The sequence below is a fragment of the Cydia strobilella genome, chromosome 9, assembly GCF_947568885.1.
Source record: "Cydia strobilella chromosome 9, ilCydStro3.1, whole genome shotgun sequence".
In the NCBI taxonomy this organism is placed as follows: Eukaryota; Metazoa; Arthropoda; class Insecta; order Lepidoptera; family Tortricidae; genus Cydia; species Cydia strobilella.
Window position 1 is genome coordinate 15,312,472 of NC_086049.1, and position 17,189 is coordinate 15,329,660.

A 17,189-nucleotide genomic window follows, 5' to 3' on the forward strand; every position below is an offset into this window, starting at 1 on the left:
AATCCATATTGTTGCTTCATCTTTCTTCCTATAACATTACAAATTTTGTGCTATCATGATATTATAGGTATTTTTCTTTCAGGTACAGGGACAACTACGGATAACAAATATTAAATTTTTTTATTTCATTTGTTGTGTGAATCCATCTACACCAACAAAACATCCACTGCTGGACATAGGCCTCCCCAGGGATCTCCACAACGACTGGTCTTGCAAGACCGGCCAAAATATCGAGAAATAAATAATATAAATAAACATGATAAATATCCTGTTTTCTATAATAGTTATAATTAGAAGGCCATGCAATATTGTTACTCACTGTACCTACTTGAATCCAAAAAAATAAATATAAAAAAAGTTTTAATTTTATTTTACAATTACTACTTTATTATTAGTACATTACGATACAAGTGCGAAAAGTCGGAAATTGGCAACGAGTGGCGATAAATTGAAACACGACCGAAGGAAGTGTTTTAATCGACACGAGTTGCGAATTACCTTTTCGCACGTGTATTGTACAACGTTTTACAGTACATAATTATGGCCCTTTACATTTTCGACATATGCACGTATTGTACTAATTACCGCACTAGGGCGGTAACGTATATGTAGCACCATATGTACTAAAAATTATTTTACAGTACATATGGTGCAACTTTCTCGCCCTAGTGCGTAAAGAGCACTTTTCATGCATATGTCGAAAGTTTAAAGGGCCATAGTACTGTAAAACATTGTACGATACACGTGCGAATAGGTAATTCGCAACTCGTGTCGATTTAAAACACTCTGCGGTTGTGTTTTAATCTGTCGCCACTCGTTTCGAATTTTCTCTTTTCCGCACTTGTATCGTAAATAACTATTTCAAACTACAAGGGTACGATGATAGATCTCAATTCAATATAATTTTGCAACATTTGGCATTATTAGGTTATAAATTGTATGGAGATGAAATCTATCATCGTACCCTTCCAGTTTGAAAAATACTATAGAGGCTGGGCAGTAAGGGATTGCTTTACTTGTAGAACTATATTTAGCGCTTTAAAAAAAACTGCTACCTGACACTTACAAACCTGGACTTCCTTGGGCTAGTGCTACTAAGAATCGTCAGTATTCTCCATCCTTTCTGAGTTGGAAGAACCCAAAAAGGTGAGATTTGTGAAAGTCAGGTTTTCAATATATGTGGCGTTTTCAACCAAACGGGTACCTACTTATTGTTGTCATATTTCCATAAAGCTTCAAAATGAAATCAATCTAATCGACAACCGACAATGTGGTACCTTTTAGTTCAAAACGTCACATATTTTTATAAAACGTTATAAACGAATTTATTAATAATACTGAATATCTGGGAGAAAAAGAAAACATAAGTAAAAACTCAAAAATGCTCGTTTTCCCAGAGATAAGACCTAGCTAGATCGAACCCCTTACAGCAAATTTCATCGAAATCGTTAGAGCCGTTTCCGATATCACTGAAATATATTTCGGTTATATCGGAATCGGACAAGAATTCGAAGAATAAAAGGTATAAGAAACATAAGATAACACAAAAAGGACAAAAAAAAGTACCCCTGACGTACCAGTCTCGAACCCGAATCCTCTTGCACGTATTTCCACGAACATACCGCAACGCCATTGCAGCATACTTACACTGCATGAAATTGTCTACTACAAGCATCACGGAAACACTGTTTGCATGTGTGAGTAATAGTAGGAAATAGCATGACAGAAATACTCTGTCGACTTTAAAAGTGTTTTTTGCACTAATGAAGTATTCAATGTTTATTATAATAGTTCAATATTTATGTAAAGAGTGCGCTAAACATACTTTTAAGTATACAGATACCAACACTATTCCACAAAAAAATAAAACCTGAAAATTTGCGAAAGTGACGCCATCTAGCGGGGTTTAAGCTTTGGGTAACCTAGTCGAACCACCTTAAAAAGTCTACTAAAAATTGAAACAAAAGTAATTTTTAAGTCGCTGATGTGACATTCTCAATCAAAAGGTACCACTTTGTCGTTTACCATAAAGACGAAATTTGATTATATCTTTATACAAATAACCTGTCAGAGAAAGTGGTACCTTTTGATTAGGAACGTCACAAATGTTGGTCAGTATGAGGAGTGCAGCCTACAGTTTATTTTTAATTATATTTATATACCTACTACGGTAAGATTGATAAGACAATGTAATTATGCCTCCGAATGAAATAAATACACTGTATCGCAAAACTAAGTGGCGAGACAGCTCATAATGCCATCTCTTGGTTGGTCTTAACAAGGGTAAAGGAGATAGATAGTATTAAGATCTCAGTCGCCAGCTGATATTGCGGCAAGTATAATAAGCACCCCACCCGCGTAGGTACCCTTCCCCGCGCACGCCCTTCTTGCTCAATTGAGTTTTATTTTGCCAGATAGTAAAAAAACCGTGGATCAAAATGACCCAAATTATGAATGATGTCTCAATGTGGTATTATAATATTGTAGACGTAAACTTAATAATATGAATTTTTTTTTGTGGCAGATACAGGGTGTTAATTAGAAAAATTTTTTTTTTAAATAAAAGCGGTGGATGAATTTGACACAGATTTGTTTGAATAACATATAACAATGTTCTGTAAAGTACAACACTTCACTTACCGACTCTAATATTTTTTTAGGCGTTTTAGGATCAATATTAGGTATTTATTAAATGCCATTATAGCCGTGGATGAAAATGACACAAAATGCGTGTGTACGTCGGAAGCCACTTTGCCTTTACAGGGAAACAAAGAATTTCGTCTCTAATATTTTTTTTACAGAATGCTGATTGAAAAAAGAAATACCTAAATTTCTACCTAAGCAAATACCTAGGATGACACAAAATATTATTTTTAGGTTTAGTATATGGTCTGGAAACTATATATAAAAAATAAGCAACATTAATATTCTTATAACCTCAGAAGTTATTGGTACAGGTCTATATTCAACGAAATCGACTTCACACTCGCGTTCGCGGCTTCGCGCCGTGATTCGCGCATGAGTGTGGAGGGCACTTAACGGGCTGCGCGCGAGTCGATGCGCGGTCATCCCCCGAGGCGTGACCCGCGCTGATTCATCTCGTACCTATGTGGGTTAACTGCATCGGACCTACTTCACGGGGTTATCATTTATCCTTTTTCGAATACTTTCTACTGAGAGGGAAAGAGATATACACGGTGTTTTTTTTTAAGTGTTAAATTTCAAGGGTGCATTCCTGAGCTTAAAATAAGTAACTTTCTCAAAGAAACCGGTATTCTAAATAACTGCATTTTGGAGATGATTTATTTTTATCCGTTAAGGCCCCTACGAGCGTGTACACTTGCCTTAGGGCCTGTTTACATATTGATTAGTGTTTAGTATGAGTTTATACATTTTCTATTTACAAGATGCAAACTGTATACTATCTCGGATCGATATTCGAAATGTCATTGATATGTCATAGTTTTCAATTGGTGGATTTAGGTAAATAATAATGTCCGTGTTACAAAAAACTACAATTCCATTCAGTTTCCTTAAATGTACTTAGCCCCGAAGTTCATAACGTTAACGGAGTTTTAAAAAACACCGTGTATATGTTTAAAAAAATGGTTATGCACGCTATGCTATACGCTAATATGCTCTATGCACGACGTGTAGATAAATACTTCGCATATGTCAAGTGGATAAACGACTTTACGCCTTCTACTCAGGGGTAACAAATAGCAATGGTATTAGTAATATACGATAAGTATCGTGTTTGATACTTTACGAATTGCGGTAACATAGCAAACGAATAGATTTCTATGAATAACATTTGGGTCACTTCCTTAACTACCACCATATGTCTAATTGACGCAAAATGTTCAACGGTGGCGACCTCAATATGATCGTATATGGAGATCTCTTTCAAAATAAAATAAACTCATACATTTCGTTCCGAATAAATGAGTCATTAATGCATTTTTTTAAATAAAATGCACTAGAAAAAAATATATTTGCAAATCTAGACACTGATCTTAGCTTAACTGCAACAAAAATTAGTAACTACACTATGTTTATTATTGTGGATTACATTTCATCAACTTTCATTATATTTTGTCTATATAAGTATACGCGATATCTGAGTAACTATCGTGGTAACCGAAGACAATACTAGTCATAGTCATAGTCATAGTCATTTATTTTATAAAGCCAATTTACAAGTCAGTTGCTAAATAACATCAAATTAAAATAACAGTAAAATAACTTACATTAAAAATTACAATAATTCATTAAGTATATAAATAGTAAAGTCACAAATTCATTGAAATTATTATAACATCCATAATAGCAATATAAAAATAATAAAATTCAGCATTTAGCTGCCCTTATACATTAAAAATTCATTGTAATTATAGAACGAGCGCTCAATAAGCCAGTGTTTTAGACGGCGTTTAAAGCTATGCAGACTTGTAGCCTCAGTGACAATGCTTGGCAACTTGTTACTATACAGATTGGCTTATAAATAAGTGCATTCCCGTTGCCAGGGAGGTTTTCGGATTATACTGAGCAACTTTTACTAATTTACAACTTTATAAATCGCTAAAAAAAAATTTACACCCATAGAAAATGAAATAGCCAAAATGTATGAAACAGCCAAATTTTTTTTCGCGGTTTTGGGGTTGGTCCCATAGTAAAAGTTGCTCCGTATAATTTCAAAACCTCCCTAACCACGAGAATGCACTTATTTTTTAGCCACCGTGTATATATTTCTGTTTAAAATTTTGCTCGTCACATCCCTCGGCTATAGCTATTTTATACTATAATATACTGCTATGATAAACAGGGTAATTATATACAACTACCTATAATATCAATCGTCTGCCCTTGCAAATATAGTTTAGTTTCTGTGTGAATTTCTTCATGGCATTTGCCCTTGATTAAAACGTGTAAAAATTCAATAAGTATAAAAACTACAATTTTGCAATAAACTCCTCTTAACATACTAGTAGGTACATACAATTACATACGTCTCGAAAAGCAGTCTTCGTCGAAGTTCAATTTTAAACTTCTTAGAATGTTTAAACCCATTGATAAATATTCAATATCGCGTGGGTTTTTCCCGCCGTCCATATCAATATCAAAGTCTGTGTCTCACAAACGTGTCACTGATCGCATCACTGAATCATTCACCGGTTGGGTTGCTATATAATTAAATGGAATATCCTGAGACAAAATTCTGGACATCACCGGCATCACCCTAAAAATCCTGACATATCCTGGATGGTTATTTCTTTAAAGAATACGCCCATTAAATCCCTTATTCCAAAACCTTTCGTGAGCCGCTAGCCCCTTAATTCCCTACAATACGCTGTAGCTACAGCATAAGTAGCATAACCTTTCCTTTGCCCAACTCCAAATTTTTAGCTAGCTTCTAGTGGTTAGTTGAATTAAGTTGCTAATGAACCCTGACACTCGCCAAATCCCCCCGCAATCCTGACCAAAGACCAAAAATCCTGACATGTCAAGGGAAATCCTGACGCATGGCAACCATACACGGGAAGTTATTCCAGAACCTAGCAGGGTTCTAGTATATACTCACGTGCCTGAAAGAGTTATAGATTTCTACAAAAGTGAGAATGGAAATACCATTTAGTGGATGCCTCTCGCTTATGCAGCATTGCAAGCAGACTAAGACCGAGAAGACTGCGAGATTAATTTTTTACAAGAGTGAGAAAGGAAATACCATTTCTAGAGAGGAGGATTTACTCAGTCTTTATTATAGAATCCTGGTGTAAAAAAGTAAACTCTTAAATAAAGTTTTTACGTAGAAATGCTAAATTTTACGCCCACAAGTTTGCAAACAGATAAACAATACCTATACTAAAAATCTTGTCGGGGCTCACTCCATACATCGGTTTTGTTACTAAAACGACTATTATTTACGTAGTTGACATCTAGCGTCAAGTATCGGAATTATCAATACGCACCGACATTTACTATTTAGTACTTATTAGAATGTTTTACTATTAGTGCTAGTGGCACCAACTAATAGTGCCGGCTTTCTGTGACTAGATGTTAATTTTCGTAACCGTTATTTTAATATTGTTGTGCTCCTCTAGTTATTTCCTTACAACAGTTACAAGTAGGTAAGTACTAAAGTAAAATTTATTTCTACTAATTAAAGAACGGGTCAGCTGGACAATAATTGTTTATGAATCTATGACCACTATACTCAAAAGCAATAAAACTGGTCACTTTATATGGAAATTCTATCCAAAACGACCATTTTTCATTGTTTTTAAGTGTTCCTACTTACTTTAGTACCTGCCTACTTAAAAGCAATTCGTCTTCATAAATACCAGCGAGGGATAATTACGTGACAAGCAATCAAGAAGTAAAAATAACTTGGCCTAGAGTGCTACTTTGTAGCAACCCTCCTTTTCTCCCGCACTAGAAAGCATGAGAAGGTTGCTCATACATAAACAAAGTTAAAAGAATGTCTGTGGCAATTTTAGCACCTAGCGCTTTTTTAAACGACTTGCGCGTGAGCAAGATTGAGTGCTAATTGGCTGATGGAAACACTGGTTGGTAACAATTTAAAAAACCGGCCAAGTGCGTGTCGAGCCACACATAATGGAGGGTTCCGTGCATTCATACAATATGAAAAATAGCAGCAAAAGGGTATACCATCGCGTTATTTAGTTCAAAACAATTTTCGTGAAGTGTTTATTATTAAGCTATAATTATTTTCTATATTTTACAATTTTTTGTTCGATTCAAAAGTTATTTGAGGGAGACACACTTTTTGGACTTTCGAAGCGATTATTTTCAAAAGTATTTAATTAATGGAAAAAAACCTTAGTTGTTTTTAAAGACCTATCGAATGATGTGCCACACGTTGATTATTACTGTATTTTTTTTTTCACTTAGTTACATGCATGTGATGCCCCCCTAAAATATATATATTTTTTAAATTTTATCTTCTAAACAAAGTAGCGCCTCACAAATGTGTTTAATTACATTAAAATATAGCTTATTATTTTCTAGTAAAATGGCTCTGACATACGGACAGACAGACGGACATGACGAAACTATAAGGCACCCGTTGACCACGAACGCTGTAAGTAAGTAAATGGTTCGAAACGTCGTGATGTAGGTATTATAAATTCAATATATGCGATATGATCCGTTTTCATAGTTTTATTTCATCGAAACTTATAAATGTTCCGTTTTTGCCATTTTGGCTACAGCGCCCTAAAACACATTGGTCTATTTAAACTTAAGCTCTTTTTAAACATCGCATCTGCGTCTAAACGGCCAGAAACCGCGTTTAATGTTTTTTTTTTTTAAATAAGAATAATTTAAATTGCGTCAAACGCCCGTTAAGCGCGTGCGCCCGTGCTTGGAATATCGCGGGGCTTTGTGTTATTTATGAGAAAGAATTAGCTTTGAAACGTGTATTGAAGATGAGATTGTGTGCGAACTTACGCGGAGTAGGCAATTTATTACTATGACTATTCTGTATTGGCATTTTGTGAATACTAGTGAATAGGTGGTATGTAATAAGTACAGTGAAAGATTTTCTTTTGTTTCGTCCGATTTCAAAACAAAAGAAATTTCACCATATTTTCTTCACTGGTGTTTGCCAACTTTTTTGTATGGTGGGCCTTAGGAGGATAGGTCATCTATTATAATATAAATCGACCAAAAGTCTCAATGTAAGGCTCAAGAAGGCTTGTGTTGTGGATATTAAACGACGCGACGGTATAGATTAGGTGCCTAGTTATAACTAGAGTTAACTCAGGAACGAATATCCGTACTCTTCACACTAATAAATGTCCCTACCGGGATTCGAACTCCGGGCCTGTAGCTTCGTAGGCATTAATACCGACTAATGCTATGGAGTTATAGGGTTGCCATTCGTCAGGATTACCTCTGACAGGTCAGGATTTTTTTTCGTCTTTTTTCAGGATTGCGTCGACGGGACTCAGCGTCAGGATTTTTAGAAACCTCAACTCACCACTAGAAGTTAGCTAAAGTTTGGAGTTGAAAGAAAGAAAGAAGAAAGAAAAAGCATTTATTAGCACAACATAACATAAGACTAAAACTAGAAATAATTACACAGAATGAGGTTGCGCTAAATGGTCCTTACTCAGCTTGGTGTCACGGTGTGAGCCAACATGGCACACTCCGCGACGCTGATTTTCAGTAAGGCCCAGTAGATGGACTAGTAAACACAATGTAAAAAATAAATAAGGGAAAGCTTAAATACAAATACGCTGCAGCTTAAATACAAGTTGCTGTTGAGTATCTTGGTAATGGTAACGTTAAGTAGCTCGTCGTTGAATCGCTGAAATGATGAGCACGACCACTTTGTCAAGAGTGAAACGACAAAGAAGAAGAGATCCCCTGTTTGGAAAAAAATACCGTCCAGTAAATCTTTGGGTGATGTCCGAACTTCTGTCAGGATATTCCATATTTTCATATGGCAACCCTATGCGGATCCAAAAGTAAAGTCGGACTTGAATTTAATTTAGTACACAGATAGTTTCCGCATATAGCTGCTTCAGCTGCCTGTCAACCAGAAAAAAACAAGATCGCAAGATAGCTGTGACGCTGTGACTGTGACAGATCCAAATTGGACTTGCAGTAATCTACATTCCTGCAGACGTGAGAACTCGCGTTTAATTTATTCCATTTTATTTTTACACGTTTTGCTTTCTTACGCAACGGGTTCTATTAGGAGTGGAAGGATATTTATTACGCAAAGTGGGCGTTTCGAAGCAAATGGGCTATTTTGATGTATGAGCGATGTTACAAGATATTATCGTGAGGTAAATTGCACTGTACTAGATATTGAAGGCGAAGAAAATCACAGATTAAGCTATCAAGTATATTGTTTGCCGTAAAATACAGCTAATAATAATGTTTGCATGCTTATCAGAAACTCAGTTTGGATTCAGAAGCGGGTTGGGAACGCGAGAGGCTTTAGTAGCAGTGCAGGTCTTGATTCAGAACAGCTTGGAATTCAGCAAAGATGTCTACGCATGCTTTATTGACTTTGAAAAGGCATTCGACAACGTGAAACATGGCAAACTAATGCAAATACTCAATAAAACGGAAGTAGACGGCAAGGATCAAAGAATCATCAGGAACCTGTACTGGAATCAAACAGCCAACATAAAAGTAGGAACATCAAGCACGAGCGACCTCAATATCCTAAAAGGTGTAAGACAAGGTTGTATTCTGTCACCGCTGTTGTTCAACCTTTATTCAGAATCTATATTTCAAGAAGCTTTCGAAAACGTGAAAACTGGTATCATAGTCAACGGAACGACAGTTAACAACCTCATGAGTCACGAGTGAGTTATAGCTTTTTTTTCAGAATCCATAACTCCCGCAATTAGGCCTTAGTCCTTCAGTACACCTGCATGAACTAAGATCTTCTCCTAATTGGTTAATTTATGTGTCATTTCTCCACTACCTAAAGGTTGTCTGGAAGAGATCGCTCTTTAGCTTTGTCTCCTCTGTCTTTATGTATTATTTGTGTTTCCATGTACATTTTTCCTGAGGTTGTGAAATAAAGAGAATTTGTATTGTATTGTATTGTATCTTTTTCGAGCAAGTGTGATTAAAATAGGTACTTTAATGTCCAAACAGCCATCCTTTCTGCGAACTATGTGACCCCCATTGCCGAGAAATCCTACGTCCAGCTAAATGCTACAAGTGATAGCATCGTGCGTGCCGCCGGGCTCTAGCTGCGTGGATTCCATCTCTGATTTATTAGCTATAACCTTCAATGGGACGCTAACTGAAAGTAGTTAAAGGAAAACAGTGAATTCTTGTTCTTTAAGCGCGTGCCTCTGCCGATGCCGGCAAGTCGACTAGCTTGTGGTTTGAATGCAAAAAATCGAATCTAGATTTAATATTTATTTGACATTCCTCGCGGTAATCGCGGTGCATCTAGCTTGCAACGTTAGTTTGAATGCCGTTCTCGTTTTTAGAAAGACTAAAGTGTACATATTGCATTTGTATTTTTCATTTGTATTCGAAACTAATTGAGAGCCATTTTGATGATGTTATTACCATGAAGTTAATGGCTTGCGCCACAGTCTTCCGGCAGTTTTGAGGTCCCAATACCACGTCTAACAACAGTAACAACACACTAAAAATTGAAAGCGGTTACCGACTCTGAACTATATCTTCGACCGTTTTCCGTAACGCAATTAATGATATGACTTCAGCGAGCTCTAGATCACGTCGGTTTAGGAAAATCTTTACCTGAATTAATGTTATGGAAAACTTATGCAATTTCTTACTACCTACTTCAGCTAACGAACTCAATATGTATCTACGAACATAACGAAGGTCTACGGATGTTGCCACTGGCTTCTACCTCTATATTTACTTACTAGTTAGTCATGGAAGTTTATGTCCATAATTTACAACGAAGATTGTTTTCTTATAAATATACTGCGACCCGGAAAGGTGTGATTAAATAGTTTTTGAGTGGGACACATAAAAAGGAGATGTCGCGACGATTTGGACACATTATATAGCGAATCGCAAGCGGTGGAAAATGACAAGAAACTTGGCCGAATGGAGAGAGCTTTTGCATAGCCCAAGCCCAGCAGTGGCATATTAAAATAGGCTATAAATACTGTGACTATGCAAAGTTCTTGGCAGACTTTCAATCCTACCCATTTAATACCGAATCTATGATTATAACGGATTAAGGCGATAAATTTCAGCATAAGTAATTAATTGAGATAAATCATCGTCGCAAGAGCGTGATGCATCGCGTCCCACGTCCCACGAGATAAACCAGTTATACATGCATAAGTAATTTCTTACTGTCTTCGTTGCCTAGTATAATTTGAACTCTACATTTTTTTAACCTATACTTTAGGTACATTAAAATAGCCCTTAACTTTTGGGTATGTCCACAGGAAAGACCTGACCATGATCTCCACCTCACCTACTACTCTTAAGCTGACCATACACACTAGGGTACGCCTGCGCAGTTTTGCCTGTACATATCAACTGCACAGGTAAAGCTGGTTAGAAAACTGCGCAGGCATACCCTAGTGTGTATGGCCAGCTTTACATGAAGTTAAGAAGACGCAATCACAGAGTCAGAGACGACTAAATTTCTTGGACTCATACTTGACAGTAATTGTAATTGGCAATGTCATATAAACGAATTATGCTCGAGACTTTCAAAGTTCGTTTATCCGATACGTAGACTGATACATAATGCATCGGAAAAAGCGGGACTAATGTCATATTTTGGTCACGTTCAGTCTAGCATCACGTACGGGATAATTTTTTGGGGAAACTCTACTGACTGGTTAAAAGTTTTTAAGATGCAGAAACGATGTGTAAGAGCGCTGTGCGGTGCATCTCAGAGAGACTCCTGTAGGCCTCTCTTTCATAAATATAAGATTTTACCACTGCCTTGTTTATATGTTAAAGAAGTTGCTATGTTTGTAAAAAAAAACCTTAATTTATATCCAAGGAACGATAAATTCCATCGTAACTTGAGAAACGAGTACAAACTCGTAAATACGCATCAAACTAAATCGGTCTTTTACAAAAATAGCATTTTTTCAATGTCAATCAAGATTTATAACAATATTCCGGATGTATTTAAAAACCTTGACAATACTCAATTTAAAAAGGCACTTAATGAATGGTTGTTGAGCAAAATGTTTTATTCCCCACTTGACTTTTTAAACAACAATGGTAAATTATAAAATAATAATAATTAATGATGTAATAATACATGACATACTTGACATATTCCGATATAGCGTAATAAAGTGACACAAAACTGGGGACATTATTGTATGAAATACTGTGACATATGTAAATAGTGTAAATAACTTGCCTGCATGTTGTGCATGACACTAAATATTGTACACCGTAAATACGGTAGACTGCGGAAAAGGACTTAAATTATCACCATTAACATCTTTTATATTTCTACCTGTGGTCTGACAATAAATATTTCATTTCATTTCATTTCATTTCATTTCATTTCATTTCATTTCATTTCATTTCATTTCATTTCATTTCGAAGGTCCGCTGAAAGTCGAATGAACTCCATAACGAGGTTTTCCCACTAGGGGCTAGGTATGTACCTAAAGGTTTTTGAAAGGAGGGTGAAAGGGAGGGAGGGATGCAAATATCACATTCTTCAAGTTTCGATCGTCTATAGAAGTATTAGACTAGGGGTAACCATCAAGCGGGCGTTACAATTTCCCACCATCGTCATATTAATAAGTATTTAAAATAGGGATTACCCACTTACCTACCATCAGCCGAGCCGTATTTGTCACGATGTGGTATAAAAAACAACTGTAGCATGCCTCATAAGGTGTGTTCAAGGTAGAAAATAAAATTGTCACTATTGTCAGTTTAACTTTTCTCGGCTATTACCTATAGTGAATGGAAAAAGCGGAAGCAATTATTCAACATGAAACCGTTAATAAAGTGTGAAACAACGCGATGTGAGTGATATAGTATATCATCGTTAGAAAGAGATGTCTAATAATAATTAGGTTCTTACGCCAAAAAGCCAAAAAGCGGCTACCATCAGCTAGTTTCTTTGTATTAAATACAATTTCTAGCAACGAAAACTAGTACCGCACATAGAAATATGTTATTTAAATGTTCATGTTATATTTAATTTCATGGTTCGTGTGGCTCATAATCATCAGGCGGCACTGTAATGCGTCTGTCATTCCCCAAAATCGTGTGTGTTGACAAACTTTTTAAATAATCTCGAAGTCGTGCGTAGAAATAAAATGACTGCACAATCTAATAACTGTAACGAACGTTCACACTTACCGAAATGTTTGTTTCGTGACCCGCTAGGTAGAGCCACGCTCTATGACGGTTTGACAAGCGCATATGCATGAGGTCCATGCGCATGCTGCAATGCGCACGAGTCGCAAAACCATGTGGCCACGCATGCATGCGAGCGCGGTCGACCGACACTAAGCACCCGAAAAAACTAAGCATAAATCAAGATGTAAGTGAAAGAGAAAATGTTTAATCTCATTTTCGTTACGATGAAAGTGTGAAAAGATTTTCCATTATTATTTTTAAGTCAAGTGAACGAATGTAATCATGTTAATACAAAAAAAAACTGCTGTGAGATTCAGTTTTTCTTTCTTACATTACTAGTTTTACAGATAAAAAATATATTTTGAATGACTATCTTTCTCCCACCATTTCGAGTAGAATGCGTCCAAGTCGTCCAGCCATCTCCTTCTCAGTCTGCCTGCACCCCGGCCTTGCAGCATCTATACTGTTCTGTGGGTCCCACTCATTATCAGTAGCCATTTTGGCCCACCTTTCTGGGTGCATGCGTCGGACATGTCCAGCCCAGTCCCACTAGCTTAGCAGGGTCGAGTGGAGGAAACGAGATGAGGTCTTTGCCCAGCAGTGGGACTCTAAAATAGAGTATAATAAAAACGATGACTTTGATAATGATAATCCATATTGTCTAAGGTGTACGTATGCGCAACTTAACATAAAATGTTGCTTTCCATTAAAGAAGGGTGGCACATGGAGCATAAGGACCCTTTAGGCATGGAACGCCACAAATTGTCATTGTATAAACTCAAGATATTCATAAAACGCCCTACGTGACAAACTGACTGCCAGCAAATTGCTAACACCCAAGGCATTCCGGCATTCGTAGCAAACCACAACGGCGTAAAAAACCGGCCAAGTGCGAATCGGACTGGCGCACGATGGGTTCCGTACCATTACGCAAAAAACGGCAAAAAAATCACGTTTGTTGTAGGGGAGCGCCCCACTTAAATATTTATTTTATTCTGATTTTAGTATTTGTTGTTATAGCGGCATCAGAAATACATCATCTGCGAAAATTTTCAACTAGCTAGACAGTTGAAAATTAAATCACGCGGTTTATGAGATATAGCCTGGTGACAGACGGAGAGACAGACAGACAGCGGAGTCTTAGTAATAGGGTCCCGTTTTTACCCTTTGGGTACGGAACCCTAAAACCGAACACAGTCCAGAGATTACGTCAAATTCACATAGTTAGGCTATTTACTCTTTGTTGTAAAGGTACAGTGAGACACAAATACTTTAAATTGATCCAAGATTGATTTTTGTAAGTACTTGGGTCAAATTGCAGTCGCATCCGTAAATACTAGTGAATACGCGTTATGTTGCTCTTCAAAGGCCACAAAAATATGTGACACGCCCTTACGGCTCTACAAATAAGATCGTGTCAGATATTTTTGCGGCGTTCGTTGTGTAACATATTATTGTAGTTGACAGTACCTGCGGTTGTCGAGCGTTGACCGGCGTGTGGCGTGCGGTAACTTACCGCCGGTAAGAATGCCCATTGCGGTAATGAAGTGTCTGACTGTAATCTTGCGTAACGCCACCGCAGCGCGTTTGAGCGTTTCGTTTTGTTAAAGCTTGCTGTTTCGATTAATTTTACAGCTTACAATGTAGCTCCCATACAGATTTATTACGAGAGCGCGACCGCTCATTTCAGTTGCGTCTTCGTTTGCCGACCTGTACTTATGTAAATTACAAATACTTATTAGCTAAAAATAGTTTCAAGAGTAGAAATTGGCTGTTAAATTATAAAACGAAGTAAGTTGGAGCGGCCTAGTATAGTAGAGTATTCGTTTACTCGTAACGATGCTATAGGTAAATGTAGTTTATTTAAATTTTATGTTTTACAAGCTTTTATTTAACTTACAATGTACCTATGTAAGTATGTATGTAACATGTTTGTAAGGGTCAAATCTTGCAAGTTAAATTTGACCCACTTCCCCGTTTCCGATGAAGCTGAAAATTTGCATACATATGTAAATCGGGTGACAATGCAATATTATGGTACCATCGAGCTGATCTGATGATGTAGACAGGAGGTGGCCATAGGAACTCTGTGATAAAACAACGCAACCTAATTGTGTTTGGGGTTTTTAGAATTGTCTCGATGAGTATTAGTTGTTCGTGGAAAGAAAAGTACAGTCAGCGATAAAAGCTTGTACCAAAAATTAAATTTTTGCCAAAAACTTATTTTTTGATATGTAACACATAAGGAACCACGTACATGACTCAACACACAAGTTGCCGTATGTAGTTACCGTGAGACAACTTTCCTCTAACACATGGAAAACACAGCCGAAATAAGGAGCATTTTTACGAGTATTCGTATATATACTCGTAATTTTCTGTTATTCGATTTCACATTCATTCGAACACACCCTACCACAGATGCCACACAAGTTGCCATTGATTTTAGTACCTTATTAAATTGTTCCAAATAAATACCGTCGTCGTCCTGGTACCTGCCTTTAATTTACTACACCCCGTTGAGTGAGGCCTATCTATCTGCCCCCTCACAGTTTACACTCCATTTTAGACAAACAGTCCGCATCAAATATATAGTGAGATTAGTGAGACACATTTTTATTTCTATGTATGTTTTTATTTTCTTGTGTATGTGTGTGTGTTACGATATATTTGGCCACTTTGGCGTATGCTGACTGTACATAACGATGATTGGTATAAGTATACAGAAGGGAATACCGTAAAACTTTTGACATAAGTACTTAGTATTATTTTAATTACACACAGTGTGATTTAGTGTCAGCAAAGGATCGCTAATCGCTACGCATATAATTTTAATAAATTATTTAGTTTATCCCCTTTTCAAGGTGTTTATGTCTTGGAAATTATAACTGTATCTTGAGGTAATAAAATATAGAAGCAATTTGCCACGCCATAGGATAAAATTGCGTTTTTAATAAAGCTTTTAATATTAAGCGGTTAGTTGCAAGATAAATGACGTTGCCTTGGTGTCGTGCCGGTTTAAAAATCTCCTGGAAATATGAGTTACCTACGACTTAAGCTTTACTCTCAAGTCCTTTTTTAGCATGGCTAAGAATAAACTTTATCGCAGAAAAGTTTATAATGTAGCGAAACTATGTTGCGCTGCATTATGGTTAACCCTACGAGTATCGGATTGCACACGAGCGAGTCTTTGGTAAATAGGTCAACGTTGACTTACATTTACATGGCTATTATTGAAATGTAAAAACGCGCGGCCATCCTCCGAAAATGTCTGCGGTCTAATTGCCACGACCCCAAATAAAACATAGGTTGCGGAGTAAGGCCCTCAGCACACGAGGCGTAGGCGTAAGCGTATCGTAAAAACGTTACCGTTCTGTTTGGATACAAGTTCTTCACGCTTACGCTACGCTTACGACTGTCGTAATAACGACAGAGATCTCATACGCTACGCTACGACTACGACTACCCTTCGTGTGCACTTCTTTGAACTTGTACGTGCTCGTAGCGCTCTCGTTCTACGCGCGTATAACGATACGGTTACGCGTCTCTTACGCTTACGCTCCGTGTGTTGAGGGCCTAAATGTGCTCTTCATTAGAAATTGTGATATTGTACTTATTTCTCTATTATTAATAAAATCTGCTATATTTTTCTTCTTGTTCATCTGCTATGTTTATCTCGAATAAAGTTTTTTCCCCTCACTAGCTCGGAAAGTTGTCTTTTATCCTTTAAAACAAGCGGGGAAAAACGCATTTTATCCACTAGTGGGGAAAGTAATTTGACCTTGGATGGAGCGTGTTTAAGTAGCTTCACAGAACGTAAAACGCTCATAATAATGGTTCGTTCGATATTAATTATCATTAAACAAATGGTTTGAGAATCTAATAAAAAATACCAAATTTAGCTTTATTTAATGATTTTATGTCATAAACCTTAAAGTTCCATAAGAAACGTTTGTTTTTTAATAATGATGTTAAATATAATTCTGAACGCACAAGTTGAGTCGATGCAATTTCAAAACGTATCATTGACATTTCATACGTCAGAAATGTCAACATTGTCAACAAAATTTTTACTTAATAACTTCTCACGTAAAAATACATCATTTCCAGAGTTTTTGTTATAATATCGTAAAAAAAATGAGTGATTCCAGTGATAAAGATGATCTAACGCCTGTGGATGTTGCACTTTCCTCGCTATAGTGAGGTGAAAAGTTTTGTGTTACACACGGGTGCAAATGTATTTTACTTCTCGTGTGTTGAAACACACGTGGGTAAAATACAACTTTGCACCCTTGTATAACAAATAACTATTTTCGACTCAAGTTTCATAGGTCATGGTTTCACTAAAGTGTATA

At 36.7% G+C, this 17,189-nt stretch overlaps 1 protein-coding gene across 1 annotated transcript in view; it reads left to right on the forward strand.

Moving 5' to 3' along the window:
- LOC134744415 (uncharacterized) overlaps nucleotides 1-17,189 on the forward strand; it is a 68,245-nt gene that overhangs the window by 37,322 nt on the left and 13,734 nt on the right. The gene's annotated exons all lie outside the window — the stretch shown is intronic.